Source organism: Phalacrocorax carbo, chromosome 17 (assembly GCF_963921805.1).
Source record: "Phalacrocorax carbo chromosome 17, bPhaCar2.1, whole genome shotgun sequence".
Classification (NCBI taxonomy): domain Eukaryota; kingdom Metazoa; phylum Chordata; class Aves; order Suliformes; family Phalacrocoracidae; genus Phalacrocorax; species Phalacrocorax carbo.
Window position 1 is genome coordinate 10,427,559 of NC_087529.1, and position 21,470 is coordinate 10,449,028.

Below are 21,470 nucleotides of genomic sequence, written 5' to 3' on the forward strand. Positions count from 1 at the left end.
GGGATGCGGGGCTGGCCCCGGGGAAGGCAGATTTTGGGAGCAAGACGAGCACAAGCCTGACCCGAGCACGGCCAAAGGCAGGACCCCGGCGCTGCCCAAAACCTCCGCCTGCTGCGATGGGCCCGGTGGGGCCACAGCCCTCCCGGGGACCCCCGCGCTCCCAGAACTGCTGCCCGCTGCGACAGGCACTCGGCGCCACAGCCCTCCCGGGGCACAGAGCAGGGGGGCGCGCACAGCTGTGGCAGCTGGATATTGCATCAAAACATTAAAAAAAAAAAATATTCCCCATTTTTATTATTGCACAGGTTTCCCCAGCAAAGGGCCATGGGTTTTGGCCGGCAGCGTGCTGCAGAGGGGCTGAAGACCCACGGCGAGAATGGGGCAGCGGAGCCCTGCGCAGAAACCTGCCCGTGCTTCGCAGGCAGCTCCTGTGCTCGGATGACCTAATTAAATTAATTTTGGTGGCTTGGGTGCTTTTTTTTTTGGGGGGGGGGAGGAAGTCTGGCTTAAAGACAATTAGCCAAACGATGCCCTGATTTCTTTTCTTCGGAGTAAGATCATCCATCTAATTATTCAGCAAGTATGTTTTCACTCACCATTTGCTCTCCCAGGGAGAGCCGATGCCAGGTGCAAATCAGGGACCAGCTCCAGCCACCCCAGCGGGACGCACCCCACCCCGACGAGCCCCGGCCCACCAAACCCTTCACCCCGCTCGGGATTTTGCTGGACCCGGCGCAGCCCCAGCCTGCTGCTACCTCTGCAATGAGTTTGCCAGGCCTGATGCCACAGGGAGGGAGGTGAGGGGTGCTGGGTGCCCGCGCAGAGCTCGACAGAGCTGAAACCCCCCTTCCCTGCTCCTCTAGAAACTGGGAAAGTGTTTTCTCTTAAAATGTTTTCTTCTCCCCTGGCCCCGGAGCGGTAATAAATCATCACTTATTTAAAACAAAATCCAGCTAATGGAGCAGCTGCATAATGTGTATGCTTCAAAGGGAAAAAAACTGTCAGCAGTTTCCAAACTTTCGAGGTTAAAATGCTGTCAAGTTATTTTTAATAGTTTTTCATTTGTTTTAATTTGCCATTCCTTAATATGCAGCGAGGAACTCGGAAAATAATAATTTCCTCCCCACGGATCGTCTTCCCGGCTGGCAAACGCAGCCTTGGCCTCTGTGCCGCTGGGCAGGGGTGGCCGGGGACGGTGGCGGCAGCACCGGCAGGGTGGCCGGGACGTCCCGGCACTGCTGCGCCTGGCTCTGGTGAACAGAGTGCTCCGAAGGGGCGTGCCAGGCTGAGCTTTGCTGGGCCGAGCTGAGCCCTGCTGCGCCGAGCTGGGCAATGCCGCGGTGGGCTGAGCCGTGCCGAGCTGGGCAATGCCATGGAGGGCTGTGCCGTGCCGAGCTGGGCAATGCCGCGGAGGGCTGAGCCGTGCCAGGCTGGGCAATGCCGCGGTGGGCTGTGCCGTGCCGAGCTGGGCAATGCCATGGAGGGCTGAGCCGTGCCAGGCTGGGCAATGCCATGGAGGGCTGTGCCGTGCCAGGCTGGGCAATGCCGCGGTGGGCTGAGCCGTGCCGAGCTGGGCAATGCCATGGAGGGCTGAGCCGTGCCAGGCTGGGCAATGCCATGGAGGGCTGAGCCGTGCCAGGCTGGGCAATGCCGCGGTGGGCTGAGCCGTGCCGAGCTGGGCAATGCCATGGAGGGCTGTGCCGTGCCGAGCTGGGCAATGCCGCGGTGGGCTGTGCCGTGCCAGGCTGGGCAATGCCATGGAGGGCTGAGCCGTGCCAGGCTGGGCAATGCCGCGGTGGGCTGTGCCGTGCCGAGCTGGGCAATGCCATGGAGGGCTGAGCCGTGCCAGGCTGGGCAATGCCATGGAGGGCTGTGCCGTGCCGAGCTGGGCAATGCCATGGAGGGCTGAGCCGTGCCGAGCTGGGCAATGCCATGGAGGGCTGTGCCGTGCCAGGCTGGGCAATGCCATGGAGGGCTGAGCCGTGCCAGGCTGGGCAATGCCGCGGAAGGCTGTGCCGTGCCGAGCTGGGCAATGCCATGGAGGGCTGTGCCGTGCCGAGCTGGGCAATGCCGCAGAGGGCTGTGCCGTGCCGAGCTGGGCAATGCCATGGAGGGCTGAGCCGTGCCGAGCTGGGCAATGCCGCGGAGGGCTGTGCCGTGCCGAGCTGGGCAATGCCGCGGAGGGCTGTGCCGTGCCGAGCTGGGCAATGCCGCAGAGGGCTGTGCCGTGCCGAGCTGGGCAATGCCGTGGAGGGCTGAGCCGTGCCGAGCTGGGCAATGCCGCGGTGGGCTGAGCCGTGCCGAGCTGGGCAATGCCATGGAGGGCTGTGCCGTGCCGAGCTGGGCAATGCCATGGAGGGCTGAGCCATGCCGAGCTGGGCAATGCCATGGAGGGCTGTGCCGTGCCGAGCTGGGCAATGCCGTGGAGGGCTGTGCCGTGCCGAGCTGGGCAATGCCATGGAGGGCTGTGCCGTGCCAGGCTGGGCAATGCCATGGAGGGCTGAGCCGTGCCGAGCTGGGCAATGCCGCGGTGGGCTGTGCCGTGCCGAGCTGGGCAATGCCATGGAGGGCTGTGCCGTGCCGAGCTGGGCAATGCCATGGAGGGCTGAGCCGTGCCAGGCTGGGCAATGCCATGGAGGGCTGAGCCGTGCCGAGCTGGGCAATGCCGCAGAGGGCTGTGCCGTGCCGAGCTGGGCAATGCCGTGGAGGGCTGAGCCGTGCCGAGCTGGGCAATGCCACGGTGGGCTGTGCCGTGTCGAGCTGGGCAATGCCACGGTGGGCTGTGCCGTGCCGAGCTGGGCAATGCCGCGGAGGGCTGAGCCGTGCCGAGCTGGGCAATGCCATGGAGGGCTGTGCCGTGCCGAGCTGGGCAATGCCGCGGAGGGCTGTGCCGTGCCGAGCTGGGCAATGCCATGGAGGGCTGAGCCGTGCCAGGCTGGGCAATGCCGCGGAGGGCTGTGCCGTGCCGAGCTGGGCAATGCCGCGGAGGGCTGAGCCGTGCCGAGCTGGGCAATGCCATGGAGGGCTGTGCCGTGCCAGGCTGGGCAATGCCATGGAGGGCTGAGCCGTGCCAGGCTGGGCAATGCCATGGAGGGCTGTGCCGTGCCAGGCTGGGCAATGCCATGGAGGGCTGTGCCGTGCCGAGCTGGGCAATGCCGTGGAGGGCTGTGCCGTGCCAGGCTGGGCAATGCCATGGAGGGCTGAGCTGTGCCAGGCTGGGCAATGCCGCGGAGGGCTGTGCCGTGCCGAGCTGGGCAATGCCATGGAGGGCTGAGCCGTGCCGAGCTGGGCAATGCCATGGAGGGCTGAGCCGTGCCAGGCTGGGCAATGCCGCAGAGGGCTGAGCCGTGCCGAGCTGGGCAATGCCATGGAGGGCTGTGCCGTGCCAGGCTGGGCAATGCCGCGGAAGGCTGTGCCGTGCCAGGCTGGGCAATGCCATGGAGGGCTGAGCCGTGCCGAGCTGGGCAATGCCATGGAGGGCTGAGCCATGCCGAGCTGGGCAATGCCATGGAGGGCTGTGCCGTGCCGAGCTGGGCAATGCCATGGAGGGCTGTGCTGTGCCGAGCTGGGCAATGCCGCGGTGGGCTGTGCCGTGCCGAGCTGGGCAATGCCATGGAGGGCTGTGCCGTGTCGAGCTGGGCAATGCCGCGGTGGGCTGAGCCGTGCCGAGCTGGGCAATGCCATGGAGGGCTGAGCCGTGCCGAGCTGGGCAATGCCATGGAGGGCTGTGCCATGCTGAGCTGGGCAATGCTGTGGAGTGCCGTGCTGTGGTGGGCCATGGTGTGGCAGGCCATGCCAAACCAGGCATGCCGTGCAAGGCCAGGCAATGCCAAGTTGTGCCATGCCGAGCCATGCCATGCCATGCCATGCCATGCAAGGCCAGGCAACGCCAAGCTGTGCCATGCCAAGTCATGCCATGCCATGCCGTGCCAAGCCATGCCATGCCATGCCAAGCCATGCAAGGCCAGGCAACGCCAAGCTCTGCCATGCCGAGCCATGCCATGCCATGCAAGGCCAGGCAACGCCAAGCTGTGCCATGCCGAGCCATGCCATGCCATGCAAGGCCAGGCAACGCCAAGCTGTGCCATGCTGTGTCGAGCCATGCCATGCCATGCCGTGCCAGGCAACGCCAAGCTCTGTTGTCGTGACTTGCCAAGCCATGCCAAGCCATGCAAGGCCAGGCAACGCCAAGCTGTGCCATGCTGAGCCATGCCATGCCATGCTGAGCCATGCAATGCCAGGCAACGCCAAGCTGTGCCATGCGAGCCATGCCATGCCATGCCATGCCGTGCCAGGCAATGCCAAGCTGTGTTGTCGTGACTTGCCATGCCATGCCAAGCCATGCAAGGCCAGGCAATGCCAAGCTGTGCCGTGCCGTGCCAAGCCAAGCCACCCAAGGGCAGGCCATGCCAAGCTGTGCCGTGCCGAGCCCTGCCGTGCCGAGCCGTGCCAAGCCAAGCCACCCAAGGGCAGGCCATGCCAAGCTGTGCCGTGCCGAGCCGTGCCAAGCCAAGCCACCCAAGGGCAGGCCATGCCAAGCTGTGCCGTGCTGAGCCAAGCCCTGCCGAGCCAAGCCGAGCCGTACCGAGCCAAACCACGCCGACCGGCGCTAACCCGTCCCGGGGCCACCCTGTCCCGCGCCCCCCCGCGCCCCCCCGCGCTCCCCGTGCCCAGCCGCGCCAACGCCAACAGGTGGCGGCAGGTCCCCGCCGCGCCCCCCCAGCGCCCCCCGCCCAGCGCCCAGCCGGGCCCCGCCGCGGCACGAAGGGACTTCGCGCGGCCCGTCCCCCCCCCCCGACCCCCCCGTCCGGTTATCGGGCTGGTTAATCCCGTATGTAAACGGCAGCCAATGGATGGTGCCGTTGAGCGGGGTTGGGATTAGCGGCGGGGCGAATGGCTGGCACTTTTACTGGGATTACAGAACAAAGAGCTGCTCTCCCTTCCCAGCTTGGGGTGGGTTTTTCCTCCCCCCCCCGGCCCCCCCTTTGCCGTGCGGCCCCGGCGGGCAGGGGCGGCCCCGCCCGGGGAGGAGGGCAGCGGCGGGAGGCGGCTCCGTCCCGGCCCCCGCGCCCGCCCCCGCCGCTCCCGCGCAGCCTCGCCGGGGGAGGCAGGAGCGCCGCGCCCGAGACGCCCGCGGTAAGGAAAAGTTTTGCCCCCCCCCACCCCCCCTCCGGCTCCTTACACCCCCCCCCCCCCCCCCAACCCCGGTCCCAGTCCTGGGGGGGGGGGGGGCGCGATGGGGGATGCTGGGTGCGATGGGGCTGGGGGGGGACAGGGGGGGTATTCGGGCTTGGGGGAGCGCAGGAGGGCGACAGGGCTGGGGGGGGATGCTGGGGGGCAGCAGGGCTGGGGGATGGAGGAGGGGCGTTAGGGCTGCTGGGGGGCGCAAGGGCTGCGGGGGTGCAGGGGGGCATCGAGGCGCGGGGGATGTTGGGGAGCAATACGGCTGGGGGGATGCTGGGCTCTTTAGGGCAGGGGGTGTGCGGGGGGTGCATTAGGGCTTGAGGGGCGCTGGGGGGTGATAGGGCTGGGGGGTGCCGGCGGGAATGCTAGGCTCATCGCGGCTGGGAGAGCGCAGGGGCGCAATAGGGATACTGGGGGAGGATGGTGCTGGGGATGCAGGGGGCAACAGGGCTGGGAGATGCTGCAGGGCAATAGGGCTGGGGGGGCGCTGGGGGCGATTAGGCTTTGGAGGGATGTTGGGGCTACAGGGCTTGGGGGAGATGCCGGGGATGTTAGGGCTGGCAGGGGGAAACGCGTGGGGGTGATGATGGGGCTTGGGGTGGTGGGGTCCGTCTGGGCTGCGGGGGGATGCAAGGAAGCAGTGAGGCTGAGGGGGGGCATTAGGGGTTGGGGGTGATAGTGCTGCAGGGGTGCTTGGGGTGGTAAGGCAGGGAGATGCAGGGAGCAGTAGGGCTGGGTGGGGGAGTGACAGTGCTGGGGCAGTTGGGTAGGAGATGTGGGGCTGGCCCTCGGTGCCCACCACCGCAACAGTGTCCCACGTCCCTAAGGCAGCTCCAGGGCTGCCACCTGCCCCGGCTGCGTCTGGCGGTGCCGGGCAGGAAGGGAAGCTGTGAGCAGGGCTTTGCTGGGGCTCGCCTCCCTCCCCGCCGGCGCGGGGAAAGGCGGCAGCACGGCTGGAAATAGAAACGCAGGGTTGAGCTGACGAAGCGCTCGGGGCTTCAGCTAGGCTGGTAACCCAGCCTCGGCACCGCGGCCGGCGGGGCGGAGGGACAGACGTCCTCTGCGGCTCCCCGGTGCTGGTGGGGACATGCGTACGTTTCTCGGTGCTGGGGGACGACCGTGATGGGGAGAAAGTTGTTCCCCAGGGAGCCGGTGCCCTTGTCGTTCCAGTATGCGGGGCTGGTGGTGGGTTTATCTGGGATAAGATGTAAATTGGAGCGAACCTATTAATGCATCTTGTGCCGGAGCGAGCCTCGGATCCGGTGGCGCTGCACGGGTAATCCCCGGGTGTTCGTGGCGGGCGCCTGGGCGAGAGCGCTTTGGGAGGCGTTGGTGCCGCCGAGCATCGCTGCAGAGCTACGGGGCCGGGTGTCGCGGGCGCTTCGAGGTCGGTCGCTTGGCCTCCTGCCACATCCATCGCCTGCCGGTGTGCAAGCTCCGGACGGAGGGACTGCCTGGGGTATCGGCACGGAGCCTCGCGTGACGGGAGGGAGCCCCTGGCTTCGGGGTGTCTGCTCCCCATGCTGCTCCTGCCAGAGGAGCCGCTGGAAGCGCTGCAACTGGGGAGTAATCCTGCGGACACGAGCACCTTTAAGTCTGCAGGATCCCAGGTCTCTGGTCCGCACCGGTGCGGCCAGATGCGCTACGTTGTCCGTCACCTGTCCGAGCCCGTGGAATTTCCTACTCCTGTGGAAACCGCTGCAGCGCTTGCTCTGAAATGAGGAAGCGTTGTGGCAGCTGCTGGCATCAGACCCGACCCTGCCGGCAGCCAAGGGCTGGGATGTTAAAGGCCGCGGCTTGGTGCCTCTGCTGCATCCCACTGGCCCCCAGCGCCGGAGCAGCGAGCCCTGGCACAGCAGTGTGTGCCACCGTCGGGACGATGTCGAGCAGCCAGCTGGGTGTCAGGGTCGCCTTTGAGCCGTGGCAGCACGGCATGGCTCTGTAGCTTCCTGTGGGACCCTGTTCCTCTCCGTTCAGCCCTGCAGAGCTGGGGTCGCGGTAACTGCCCGGGGGACGGGGTGCCCCGGTTCGGGGCTGTGCAGCTGGTTTTCCCATGCACCGCTGCTACCCGAGCTGGCATTGCCTCGCCAGGCCATGTTTTTGGGGTGAACCGTGCCCGGGATGCATCGCCGCTGGGTGCGGGCAGGGGAAGGGGTCAGGCAGCTGCCCTTGTGGGGTGCCTGCAGGAGCCAGGGGGTGACGAAGGGGACACGTGCTGGTGGCCACTGCCGCCTCCCTCTTCTCTCCCTCCCACAAGGGCTTTCGCGTCTTGGTGGAGAAGCTGCTCGTGCTGCCGCAGGTCGCTGCTCGTTTAGGTTTGCTAATGAGAAGCAAGGAGAGGAGGGAAGGAACCTGCTCAGGGATGTGTTTAGCAACCTGCCCTACCAGCCCAGGTGAGAGACATGGTGCCCTTGCTCACAGCTCGGTGCTGTCCTGAGAGCCCGGCACAGTGTCGGCAGGCATCCAGTGGGACCTTGTGTGGGCAGGAGGTCACAAGGAGGGTGGACTTCGGGGCCAGCATGGAGGGGAACAGGTCTGGCTCTTCCACATGATGTGCATGACATATGACTTGAGCGATCCTCTGCTTAAAGGAAGGAGAAAAAAACCCCAAACCCAGAAATCCTAGACCAAAAGGAGTGACCTCTCAGTGTTGGAGCTAATGGGGGATTCCCATCTGCTGCTCCCGCAGGAAATAGCTCAGATTTTTTTCGGCAATTATCAATGCCCTGTACTTCCTTTGGGAATTTCGGCGGCTGCACCCCGGCAGCCAGGCTGGAGGGATGTGGAGGGACTCCAGCCGCTGGCCAGGCTGGTCCCCGGCCGGTTGCCCGCTGTGGGGCTCACCCCTGGGGTGGGCGCAGGGCTGGGCGCCGGCTGTCCCCAGCTTGGGCAACGGCGCCCTGCCCTGCCTGTCAGCTGATGGGCGCGGTTCCTCCTTGTGCCACCGGCATCCGTTTGCAGATGCCTGTGGCGGGTGGACATGGTGGTGGCTCATCGTGGAAGAAGAGGTGTGGATGGGGACTGCTGCTCCCAGGGTGGCTGGGCTTGGGTGTAGGTGGTGGGTGATGGTTTGGGGAAGGGGATGCATGGACGAGGGGCTGTGTCAGTACCTGTGCTCTGCTCCTGGCCCTCCGGCCACATTTGCGTGTGTTGCGCCTCATCGGCAAGGACAGACCTCTTCTGGGGCTTCTGGGGGGAGCAGAGGCAGATGCTGAAGGCATGTGGCGTGGGTTTGCTGCCACTAGAAGCCTTCTCCTCGAGGGCAGGGAGGAGTAGAGGAAAGGACCTACTGGGAGGCCCCTCTGAGGTTGGAGATATCCATCCAAGAGCTAAAAATGTATCTATTGATTCATTTATTGGGAAGAGCCCAGCTGGAAGCCATAGGGAAGGCTCCTGGTGTCCACCTGGATGCTGGCCGGAGCAGTGGGGCTGAGGGCAGCGAGCAGCCCTGGCTGGAGGTTTGCTGGGGAGGCAGCAGGGCTTTGCAGACTGGAGCAAGGTTTCCTGGGACCCTGCTCTGCCGTGTTGCAGCCTGTCCCTTCACGGGACATGTTTTATTTAAGTCTCTTGAAGCATCGTCTTTAAAAACAGGTCATGAGCCCTTGATCTTGTCCGAAGCTGCGGGAGGCTCGGGGCTGCGCTGTGGCTGGGGTTCAGGTGAGCTTTATGGATTGGGGATTTGGGGTTTTTTTGCTCACTGGTTCGATGCTTGCTTTCTTAGCGCGGCCCCGTTGGTTGAATTTGCTTTGAGCCCAAGAGAAAAATGTCAAGTGAGTCTGGGCAGGAGCTCATCCCCGCTGCGTGGTGCCCGTGTGGTGGTGGAGGGATGGAGTGAGAAGGGGGATTGCTGCTGGAGAAATCCCCCAAAACAGCTGCTGTGTGAATATCCCCGTGTCTCGTCCCGCTTCGGGAGCCGCTGCCAAATGCAGCTTTACAAACACTTTGGCGGTGGTTTCCGAGGGTCTTGCCTGCAGCGGCAGCAAGGCTTTCCCGTAGGTAGGACGCTCTGAAGAAAAGCACTCTGTACACGAATCCTCTCCTTGAGAGCAGGCTGTACCGAGGTGGGGTTTACATTCCTGCACGCAAAAAGCTTCTCTCTGAGTTTTCTGGCTTGATGTTGCCTTGTCTCTGCTCCATGCTGGTCTGGCTGGTTTAAGAAGAGAATTAACCTCAGTGGGATGAGCAGGGGACCAGCGAGGAGCATCGCTCTGCTGCTGCGCGTCCGCACCGATGTCACCGTCCTTTACCAGGGCTTCCCCCCTTGGCGCTGAGCTCCAGCTCACATGAGAGATGAGGTGTCTGTCTTCATTTCTTTAAACATGCAGCATCAAAAGGAGCGAATGATGATGGGGATGTTGGTGCAGACCCAGGAGAGGTCCTGGAAACATGTCATGCAGCACCCACCTGCATGCCTGGGACCCCTGGCCCAGCAGCATGAAGGGGACAAACCTGAAAGTCCTCTGCCCACAGGTGACCTCCCCTCTGGGGTCTGCAGGATCCGGCTGCGCCCCTGAGCCATCCAAGCAGTGGGTGCAAGTGGATGGGTGCAAATGCCCTGGTGGGCACTATGGTCCTGCTGCTGATCCACTGCTGGGAAACCTGGGAGCTCAGAGGGTGCTTTGGGGCACAGATGCCCCTGGAGGTGGCAGCGGGGAAGATGGTGGGCAGGATGTTTGTAACTTCTTGAGCCTTTCTTGCACTTTTTGATGATGCACGCAGGTACTGGTTGCTGCCAGGGGTTGTGTGTCCTGCTTAGCTGGGGGGGTTTGATGTACCTGGAGGAGAAACCTCCCCTTGTCTTAGGTGGGTGAAGGTTGGAGGGATTTGTACGCTTCTGAGAGAAATGTATGGTGCCTGGGCCCTCATAACCTTTGTGGGGCAGTTTGAAGCTGAGAAATCCGTTTACATGAGAAAAGAGGTTTGGTAGCCAGGTTGGAGCTGAGCCCTGTCCCTGGCTGAGGCAGGGGATGGATGCGTGGGATCCCAGCCACGGGTTGTGCTGGTGGCAAGGCCATCGAGGAGCCCTTGGCTTCTTTCTCTCATGCTAAAAAGAAAAAGCAGAAAAACCCTCAAAGCTTTCCCTGTGGTAGCTGCTGGTTAGAAGAACATAGAGGTGGTCAGTCTGGCTTAGGGAAAACGTGTGGTGAGTGGAGAGGGAGTCCTCTGGAACAAGGTAACACTGGGGAAATGGAACGATTGCAGTGGGTGAAGGAGACCTCCTCAGATTTATCCAGATGCTGTGCGAGAAAATGCTTTGCCCACTTTTAAAGGGTGGCATGCAGGGATGCGTGCGTCTCCGTGCCCTGGTTTCAGCAGAGCTCCCATCTTGCCTTTACCTCCAGCTGCGTCTGTGTGGACCAGTCTCCTGCCTGGGAAACCACCCACTCCTTAGTGCTGGCATGACGTGACCTTGCCTTGGGACGCTGGCTTGCTCATCTGCTGCTGGAGCTCCAGCCTGGTGGCACTGACGGGTTGGCCCTGGGCGGTGGGGACGGCTCTGGCCATCACGCTGGGGATGGAGGTGGCTCCCTGGAGGTGGGCAGAGCCCCCTGCACCGACACGCACAGATGAAAGAGGCAAACCCAGCCCTGCTTCTAATTAGCAGCAATCCTTGCGCCTGAAATTAAGCCCGGCCACTTTATAAGGGCTCGGCACCGGGGAGCACGCGTGGCACACCACATCGATGACGGCACCTGGGAGCAGTGCCGGTAAGGCAGGCTCTGCCCTCCCCTGCCCGCCTGCCGCCAGCCATCGGGGAGAGCCTCCGGGATGCCAGAAGGTTTAGGACAAGTCTTGAGATGAGCTGCTGGGCTGCTGGTCCATACCCTGATGCAGGGCAGAGACCCCATTGCAGTGGTAGGGTTTTCCCTGGATGGATGCTGCTGCTCAGATCTTCCCCAAAGGGACCCTAAAGGATGGTTTGCGTTTAGAGCTGGACCGGCGCTGGGCCCCCCGGGATGGGTATTTTGGCATATCTCCCCAGCGCTGGTAGGATGGGGCTGTGCCCACAGTGATCAAGCTTTGGGACCTATTTGAGTCTCCCATCGCAGTCACGCTCCTCCCCATCCGGTTGGTTTTCTGCTTGTTTCATTGCAGGGTAGGAGACAGGAATGCAAAACCCTGTAGGAAAGGCAGGATTATATCTCCCTAATTAGCGGGGGCCTGATTTTCATTTCTACTGAGAGCTCTGGTAATGATTAAATATGTGGGAATTATCTTTATTATTTGTATTGTATTAGTATTTAGGAGGCTAGGACCCCATTTGCTGTGCAGTGAAGGATAGTCCTTGCCTGGAGGAATGCTGTCTCTGGCACACCCGTCGCGTGTCCTGGGTCGGGTAGATTGGGTTTTGAGCCCTGCATGCCCGTGGTATTGGCTAAATTGCTACCGCAGCTCTGCTCCCTGGCACTCAGAAGGATTTAAAGCATTGAATTGTGCGTCTTTTTTGTTGCGTACGAGTCACATGTGTTTTAATACGGGGAAAAAAATTGGTGTATTAACGTAACCTGAGAAATCGTGATTTATGTGTAGATTTAAAATGTATATATATTTGGCACCTGGGTTGTCAAAGCCCAGGAGCTGGCCGCCGCCTTTAGATGCTCTTGCTTTATTGTTGGAGGGCTACAATAAAGCAATCTCGTTAGGTAAATATAACGACGTTACAATCCACCATCTGCTAAAGTGCTGCTGCGCGGCACCGGCGGAGCGGTGGGAGCTGCCTGCCGTGCCGCTTCTCCCCTGCTCCTTCTTGCCAGTGTCTGCCGTGGCTCCTGCATGTCCTAGGAGAAACAGAAGTGGTGGTACGGATGGAGAAAGGGCTTTTTCTTATGGCTTCCTCCCTTTTAACCAGCCGGGGGATGAGCTGTTGAACCCTTCCAGCTGGTGAGGACCGATGCCCCTCGGAGCGCAGTGGGGCTGCTGGGATGGTGGTAGGGTCATCAGCAAGTTCCCCAAAAACTGGGTCACCACATTACTGAGCTGTGGAGACCCTGATGTGTGGGGATGCTCTGGTCTGGAGGGATGCCCTGAGATGCCACCAGGTCCCTGGGTCCCATAGCATCATCCTGCTCCCATCCAGGCGGTGGGACAACCCTGCCCCAGTGGCAGCAGGGACCCCCCTGCGCCCCCTGGGTGCTGGAAACCCTTTTGCAGTCGCCATCAGAAAAGATCGCGCTTGGTCGGCGAAATATGTGAGGAACTCTGCTTGTTTAAAGTGCCTTTGGGGTTTTGGGCCTTAAATAAACATCCTGGTTGGGGTTTGGGTTGGAGGTTTTCATCCTGGGAAAGGCAGGCGGGGGGAAGGGAGCCGTGCCGGTGCCCCAAGTCTGCGTATGCCTTCTGACAAGGTTATAAATTAGCTTCATTAGAGGAGGATCACTGAAAATAAATCGCTCCGCACCCTTCAGGGGCATCGTCGGGCTGTAATTTCATCTCATCTTTCTGGGAATGAATGCCTAGAAACCCCTAAGTGAAATTACAGCATTTTACCTTGCGTTAGAGCTTGGTGGTTTTGCCCTCAGAAATGCAAACCCGCCCTCCGTGTCCCGAGATGAAGCTTGGCTGGGGGCTTGCATCAAAAGCAGGGGGGTTAGTTGGGGTTCGCTGCAGGTTTCTGGCACACGGCGGCCCCCAGCCACCGCCGCCCGACAGCCTCCTGGGGGGCGCCCGGCTGGGGAGAGGAGCGTGCCGGGCGTTTGAACCCGGGTGAAACAGCGTGGTTCAAACCGAGCGGCCCGTGTGCTTTTAATACAGATCTGTGGCAGGAGCAGGCAGCGGGCGACCTTTAACAGGACATTAAACATTTATTTAAACCGTTAGAATTAGTGTCAGGTTGTATTTTTTAAATTTTATTTGAAAAGAGAGGGGGGAAAAAAAAGACACAGGAGAGGCAAGCGTGACCTGAGAGTCCCATGAGATGACTGATCTGGTGCGGTGCATCCCCAGCCCTCTCTGTGCAAGCTCCCGGAGCAAAGACCTGGCTCCAGGATGGATCCAGCATCTGCCCGGGCCCTTACCACGGCTCCTTGCTGGATCCTGCCGCAGCGAAGAGCAGGCACCCAGCATCTGTCGTGAAAAACCTCACCTCCATCCTGGGCTCCTCAAATACTTGTTGTTCAGGTGGGTTAATTTTTTTCTCCACCTGCCAAATGTTTATTCCTTTATGGGGAGGTGGGAGAGCACGAGATTAGCCCCACGTCTCTCCCACATCGTCTTCCCGCAGCCGCCCGCCAGCTTTCCCCGAGCCACCCCTCTGAGGATTACCCACTCTCTTGAAAACCTCTTTGTTTCCCCGTGTTTGCTGTTGTAATTTATGTACGATGCCACTGCTTGTTGAAAAACAAGGTCTTTATCTCCGTGGGAATTACACCTGCACAAATCCAGCCCTATCGCTGCCTGCTTGCGAGGCTCTCCGTGATAAAAGCTGGCTCCAGAGCCACCACAGCAAAGCAAAAGTTTCCTCTACTTCAGCTGCTGGCGAGGGCAATGCTTGCCTCCCCTCTGTACCTCGTAGCACACAAATCCCCTCATCTTTGAATGCTCTCTGAAAGCAGGCTGCTTGGGTTGTGGCTTCATTGCTGATAAATTTTCTTCTTCCTGATTTCTTTCTTTCTCCCCTAGCAGCGTAGTTATGGTTGAATATTTTTTTTGGCTCCTGGTTGATTTATTTTCTTTTTTTTTTTTCTGCATGTAAGATGCATATTTCCATGCTCACTGACCTTCTGGTGCACCGTGGACCTGGTGCGGTGATGCCGATGGATGGAGCGGAGAGCACCCGTCCCGCAGGGCCAAGGGTGCCTGTGGGTGGCTGGCAGCCGCGCTCCTGGAAAGAGTTATTTTTAACAGCTGGGCTCGTGCTGGGTTGCCATCGATGCACCGGAGCACGTAGGCATCCTTTATTATTTTAAACCTGATAATTAAAAATAATGCGGAGGTTGTCTGTGCTGTGGGTAGCTGCTGCTGAGGATGCTCCGAGATGCTGGCTTTCCCATGGCGAGGGGGTCCCATCCGCACCCGGACCGGCGGGTGGGCTTTGTGTGCCCAATGGCTGTCCCCGTTGGGGCAGGGAAGCCGGTGCCTGTCAGCGGCTGGGGACAGCACTTGGGAGATGCAGGACCAGAAGAGCAGGACGGGAGATGGCTCCTGTGGGGGCCGCGGGCAAGGAGAGCAGTGTGGGTTGGTTCTCCCCCCGGCGCTGGCTGACAGACCGCCGGCTGCCCTCGTGTGTCCCCTCCACACAGCTCTGCGCCCCCCAAAAGCAAAATGGCAGCAGCTGGGGTGCACGCAAGCATCACCCGGGTGGGAGCCAGGACGTGATGCTGGGGTGTCCCTGCTCTTCCTCCTCCCCATAATTCTTCACTTGTGGTCGGATGAGGCTCGTGGGGTGCCAGGCTGGGTCTGAACCCCTGCTGCGTGCTCCCTGCCTAGAAACCATCAGTGATGCGTATGGAAAACCTTAGAGCAAGCGCTGTCCCTCTTAAACCCATGCGCTGTGGGTACACCGAGGGTTTTTCTGTCCTTCCCCCCCCCCCCTTCACTAACCTGCTTTTCACCAGCGATGCTACAAAAGGCATTTAAGCCCAGAACCTTCCTTCTTGGTATTGATTTTGCTTTCTGCTAGAGTCTCTCTTTATTGCCCTTGGTATTTTGAATAGCTAGAAGGATGCTGGGGAGAGCTGGGCTGCCTCTTTGGGGGGCTTTGTGTCCCCAGCAGTGAGGCAATGGGCAGTGGGGCTGGGGGAGGCGTTCATGGGGATGGAGCAATACCTCTCCTTGGAGGTGCTGATATCCCAGGGGCTGCGGTTTCAGACTGCGAGGGGTGTGCCTTGAAGGTGCCGAGAGATGCGGGATCACGCTTGGCACCCAGGGAAAGCCTCTTGCAGGGTGGCTGGAGCAGTTTCTCCTCCTGGTCCCAGATCCCTGGCCTTGGGGAGAGGTTAAGGCGCTTCCTCCTACCTTGGGAAAAAAACAGTATTTTGCTTTTAATCAGGTTTTTGGGCTTCACCCAGGTCAGTGACTTCACAGAGGACAAGGCACGGTGGCAGAGCAGCTGAAATAAACCCGCATATTTCAATATTTACTTGCCCATTATAAAGCAGCTCCATGTTTACCCACCCTGTGGCTGCATGTGGTGCGAAGAGCAGTGCCGAGAGCTCGCCGGCTCCCCCAGGCTCAGCACCCGCGCTGCCAGGCGGCGGGCGCCCATTGCCTAATTGCGTGCCACCCATTTATGGGGAACTGATTAAGAAATTAATTCACAAACTTAGGCTCTGTGGGTCCCGATCTGAATGCTTTGACCACAGCAGGACGAGGACGGATGCGGGTGATTGTGCTGTTTCCCATCCTTCTGGCTGAAGCAAGAGGTAATTAAGGACTTTTGGTGTTGGGGTGAGATTTGGTATTTGAAAATTCTCGGTTTTTTAATGGGTTTCTATAAATTTCCTAGCGTATGAGGTTGTGTGGGTCTTGGTGGGGTTTGGGGTACAGATCCATGCTCGGCAGCATCCTGAATTGGGGTGATGGAGAGCCCGAGCTAGTCCCCGGTCGTGCAGCCCCTTGTTTCCCATCTCGTGGATAAAGACATCAGAGAGTTTCCATTTTTCAACCTGACAAGCACATGTGCGAAAAATGAGGTGCGAGCCCAAAAATTACACTGCGTGCCCTCTGCCTTTCCCATGACAAGGTGCTCTCCCTTTGCACAGCCCCAAAAATCTCCTTTTCTGAGGGGCTGGTCCCCACCCCTGGTATCACCTCTCCTGGAAGCATCACCATCCCAGAGCTAAATCAGCATCGAGCCACCTCCCAGCACTCAAACCACGATGCACATGTATTTATTTTCTGCTCTTTATGGGGCACTGAGCTGGGCTCTTGCTTTCTCCAGTGGCAAAGAACCGGCGTGCCTTACAGCTGCCTCTGCACCCCCGAACCCACCCCAGGCACCCCAAAAGGCATCGGGTGCTGGACATTGGGTGCCTGTTTCCCTGCCCTCGCACCTAAAGCAGGCTCTGAATTTGGGACGCCGCTTCTCTTGGCGCTTCGTCAGGCGCAGGAGCTGCCGATTAAGGGAAATGTGCCACAAGGCAGGTTTGCTTTGCAGGATTAGAAGCAAATAAATATTTATGTGCTATGCAAAGCAGGCCTGATAAAATATGCTTATCATTGGGAATTTGAAGCGGTTTCGGTTTGGGCCCAAGATGAAGGGGTGCGTGTGTCGGTGCGTTATGTGGATTTAAGGGGATGCTTTTTCTCCTGCTGCACAAAAATAAAAATAGAAAGGGGAAAAACAAGGCTTTTTTGCTTCCCGGGCTGCTCTGGTCTTGGGTTTCGCCATCTCCCCGCATCTTTAACTGCAGGGATGGAGAAGAGCCAGGGAGAGAGGGCAGTGCAGGCAGCATTTCGTATGCAAATATAATGCTGGCCCGGTTCCTAATATTCACTGTGTTTACACGTAAATGCAAACAACTGTTGACTTAGTTTCAACAGATAATGTGTTTCATAACACAATGGAAATGAGAATTAAGCTGGAATTTAGCAGAGGGGAACATGTGTTTCTGCGAGACCTCAGGCTCCGCCGTCCCCGCGCCCGTGTGCCGTGTCGTGGTCATGGTGGTGCCGGCACCGCAGTGGCTGAGGCTCGGTGTCCTTGGGGGGCTCCTCCTCGCTCGCGTTGGGGGACACCACTGCTGCCTGTTTTTCTGTGCTAAACCACCCTGAAATGGGGGGAGCAAGACAAGAGGGCAGGGCTGGTCAGCTGCAGGATCGGAGCGATGAACTGGCTCACCGATGAGGCTGGGAGCGGGGGCTGATGTCCCCTCGAGGTTGTAGGGACTGGGGCTGATCCGGGGCCAGTTTTCCTCTGGGAAAGAAGGGGGTCAAGGCGTCAGGGGAAGGGAACTGCTGGCCCAGGCCACCGCGTTGGAGCCCGAGCACCGGCACGTCCTGGGAGGGAGGAGGTGGCGGTGGCCAGGTCACCTTGTCCTGGAGTGACTCCAAGCAGAAGCATGCGGGAGAGGCCCCGGCTGTATTTTAGGGCCGGATCCTGGCCAGCCTGGAGCAGCCCTCGCAGGGCTCCCTGGGGCCAGCTCTGACGCCGGCTGGGGTGGCCTTTGAGTCACGGCTCAAATCGCCGGCTATCAGAGGCACTCCTGCCGCCTCCACCCTGCGCCTGCCACCGTCCCCGCCCTGCTGCACCCCAGACCCCGCTGCGGGGGCGAGGTGGGACCCTGGTACTATCGGGGACACCCCTGGGGTGCTGCGCTGCACTTCTTGGGTGAAGCGCGTGAGGGTTGTTCCCTGCAGCCCTGAGGAGCAGAGGCATTGCTGGGGAGTCAGCATTTTGGGACCCACTGGTGTGTAATCACCATTTTGGGGCGTGGGTTTGTCCCTGTCCATCTGTCTGCCTGTCCCTGGCCTGCTGACTGGCTGCCACCCAGCGTGGCCGGGCTCGTGGTGCTCAGGACACAGTGTTAAAAAAAGGTGGGCCCCTGGGAATACAATGGGAGGAAATTTTGTGATGTGCACCCAAGCTATATTAGACACTGGCGAATCTCCCCATGAGAGTTGCAGGGACAGTCACGCCAGCGGGGACACCTTGGTTGGAGTTGCATGGCTCTACCAGCCACTGGAGAGCACAGCCACGGGCTGGGGCCCCCTGGGGACCCTCCAGCCGTGGGGCTGCTGCTCCTGGGGATGCAGGGGCAGCACGGCAGGACCCGGCGCTGCGGACCCGGTCGCAATGCCGGGGCCCGGGGAAGCCAGAGCTGTCCTTGGCCGGACCCGTCGGCTCCTGGCACGTCAGCTCACCGCGGAGGGTGATGTCTGCCGGGGGTGGGTGGGGGCCACGCAGCACCTGCGGCTGTTTGTGTCTGGCAGCCGGCGGTGATGCCGAGCCCTGATAGCGCTGCGGTAATGGCGGGGTTTGCATGAGAAACAGCAGGTTTCAGGGCCGGTGCCGGGGCCAGAGGCCGCCCGGGAAGGAAATGGGGATCCCGGCCGGCTGGGGCGGCCAGCTGCCGGCAGCATCCCTCCTCCCCGGCGGCACTGCCGTGCTGCCCGGCTCCCTTGACGGGTCGCACCAGGGCGGGTGCAGGCTTGGCTTTGCCGAAGACCCCTCCATTGCCGGTGGCAAGTCCTAGGCAGTGCCACATCCACCCGCCTGCCCGGGACGCCCGATTTTGGGCAGACGACGAGACAGCAGGTGATGAGGTGCAGCCAGCACCGCCTCTCGGCACGTGTGCTCCCCACCGCTGGGCTGGAGCAGAGGGCAAGCGCTGGGGCAAGCCGGGACCTGCTGCTGCCGCCTTTCCCTCCTCCCCTTAGATAAACATTTTATTTTTTTATTGAGTTTATTTATGTGGCGCAGAGTCAGGCCTTGGATTAGCAAATAGCCTGTCCTGTAACACAGGGAATACTTGATATTGAGACACCAGCAACCAGAGAGAAGTATTAGAGATAAAATTTAACATAATGAGATTAGGCAGCGGCTCTTATCAGAGACCTCCTTACGCAGAGGTAATTACCTGGGCAGAGCAGAAAGCGGGTGATGAGCAGTGGTGGCTGCGGGCTGGGGTTGGTGCTGGGGGGTCAGGGTCACCCCAGCCCTGCCTGGGAGCTGGCGGCGGGTTCAGTGCCATCAACAGCGGCTTTGCAAAAGAAAAAAGCATCGGGGTTGAGTGTGGAGGAGCAAGATGATGTGCCCAGCAGCGTCCGCTCCCATGGCGAAGTCTGGGGTGGACCATCCTCTGCTGAGCCCTTGCAAACTCATTGTGACCAGCCTGAGCACTGTGTCTTTGTATGTTTGCAGTTTGGGGATTTTTTTTGCTAGATAATTAATAATAATAGTTGTTATTATTGTTATTATTTGGAGCAGCGCCCAGTTTGATGGACACAAGGTGGGCACGCAAACTGGGGCAACAGCTGGGACAGGGCATCAGGCACCATTTGGAGAAAGCAAACCATGTAACGGGATGTGGGGTCAGTGCTGCAGCACCTGCGGGCATCATGCACATGGGACTTTAAATTAGAGGGGAAAAAAATAAGAGTGGGGGGAACCCCATGTGCCTGTGTAATATAAAATTTGAGTTCGGCTCTCGGTGACTGCACGGAAAACAACAGGCTTTTTATGTTGGCTCTTGGAGTAGTAGGAGAGCAGGCTAGAATAAAGATTTACAGTGTTTGGGAGATTAAAGGCCCTTGGTACATTGTTCAAATACCACGAGATTAGTTTCCAAGGAGACGGATACCAGTTGCCATAGGCACCGGGGGGCCAGGAATTAGGATTGCGATTTTTTATCCTGATCACGCAACCAGTAGCTGAACGTTGCTAAAACTCGGGCTTTAAATAACCCCAGCATTAGCTTACGCGCCGCCGAACCGGAGGCTGGAAACTGTATCTCCCCTCCTTCCCCCCGCCTCAGCACCAGTTTGGGTGTGCAGAGTTGGACCTGGGTATCGATAGAGGGGTGCGAGGGCATACAGGGCTGGGGACTGAGGTCAGTACAACCCCAAGACCTTCCCTGCAGGTCATCCCGTGGCTTCTGGGCTCGTTTCATCTCGCCTTTTCTCTAGGCAAGAGGTTGCCGACATCTTCCTGCAACAACCGGCAGTCACCGCAGTACAGGGGCAGGGGATGTACTGAGGGGCAGAATTAGTCACCTGCTAATTTTGGCTTCCCCCAGTTGCCCGCTTCTGGGAAGTGCAACCTGAGCCCTGGCACGTGGGACACCGGATCCGTGCCCTTGCTGCCCGCCTCTCCTTCTAGGAAGTGCAAAGCAGTGGTTTTTTGCCAGGCTGTACAGGAAGGGGCGCTGAGCTCCCTGCCGTGGGCTGGGTTTTGGGGCTGGGTATCCCCTTGGGGAGGGAGGCTCAATCCTGGGAGCCATCAAGCACCTGAGTCCCCATGGCTGGGTGCCTTTGCTCACCCACCAGGCACCATGAAGCTCATCTCCAGCTTCGACGCCCCCAGCCACCATGCGGGGCCGCCGGGGCAGGATCTGGCTCAGCTGCAGCCGCTTTCCATGCACAATGCTCACAGCATCCCTCCCCTGCAATGGTGGGAATGCTGTGATTAACACTTATTTTTTATTTTTTTCCATTTTTTTCTCTTTTCTTTAATAAATGAAGAGGCAGTTGCTCGAAGCAAGAGCTTCTGCGCCTGCCTGCCGTGAGATTGCGGTGTGGAAACTTGTCTAGAGCTGAAAGCCGTGCTGCTCGAGCTCCGCAGGCAGAGCGATCCCCCCCAGCAGCCGCCGTGACATGAAAGTGTTTATCCTGGGGGAGATGAGACGCAGCTTCTGAAGGGCACTTGATCCTGATCCGTCTCTCTTCACACTAGACAGAAGCTTACTATGATTTTACTGTATTGCATTTGTGTGCACGCCTAGGCCAGGCTTAAGAAAATCAAGGCGGCGGCGGAATACAACGCCCTGGTTGCAGGGGGGAAGCTAAATTCCTGCTGTGGATACATCCCCCCGCAGGAGCCCCTGGTTTGCTCTTTGCTTCTTTTATAAGCGGGACTAAACTGCGGCAGGCACCGGATTATCCAGGAAAGCGGAGCTGAGGCGCTGATGCCGGTGCATGTTGTCGTTGTGGTGCTGGTGTGTCCGTGAGGAGCTTTTGCAGCAGGTGCCCTGGGTTTTGTCGGTAAAATAAAACAGGGGAGGAGGTGTCTGGTGGTGGGGGCTTGTTCTGCTTGGTACTACCTGGCTGGAAGGAGGGGAAAAAACATAGGGATTGGGAGAACCGGCAGACCCGGTGGGGTGAGGGCTGCTGGCACGGCAGGGATGCAGGCACAAGTGGTTGGGTACCCCGGACCGTACTGGGGGCTCTTTGCCCCCAGCTCTGCTGCTTCAGACTTCTGCAAAAAGGTATTTGCTTGAAAAGCGGCAAAATAAAGGGAATTTGTGGTATGCGGGGAGAGATGTGGCAGTGGTTATAGGGCAGCAGTCGGGCCAGGATATGAGGCTGGGGGTGCACCAGCACCCACCTTTGGGGGATGCAGATGCGGCCTTAGTGGGTGCTTTTTCACAGCAGGTATATCGGCAGGGCGGCACCCGGGGTACCCCAAAACCCAGAGTCCCCTGCCCACCCCAGAGGGCTGCGCTGCAGGGGCCCCCACACAGGGGGCAGAGATTCTGAATTTGGGGGGGGCTTGGGGATGTTTAGACATTTGAAGGTATTTCTGGGCATTTTGCAAATGCCCTGAGCCATGGTTATCTGCTGTACTGCTGGCATCTGTGCCGACCGTGCAGTCACCGATCCGCCGGCTAACGAAGCATCGTTAGTGAAGC

The 21,470-nt window shown here is 59.9% G+C and overlaps 1 protein-coding gene across 4 annotated transcripts in view; it reads left to right on the plus strand.

The window, feature by feature from the left end:
• Nucleotides 1-4,897: 4,897 nt before the first annotated feature.
• The window catches only part of GTF2IRD1 (GTF2I repeat domain containing 1), a 68,116-nt gene continuing 51,543 nt past the window's right edge, over nucleotides 4,898-21,470 (plus strand). For all 4 annotated transcript variants that reach the window (XM_064467690.1, XM_064467693.1, XM_064467692.1 and 1 more), the window contains exon 1: nucleotides 4,898-5,136. The gene's annotated coding sequence lies outside the window, so the exon portion shown is untranslated. The remainder of the gene's footprint in view (nucleotides 5,137-21,470) is intronic.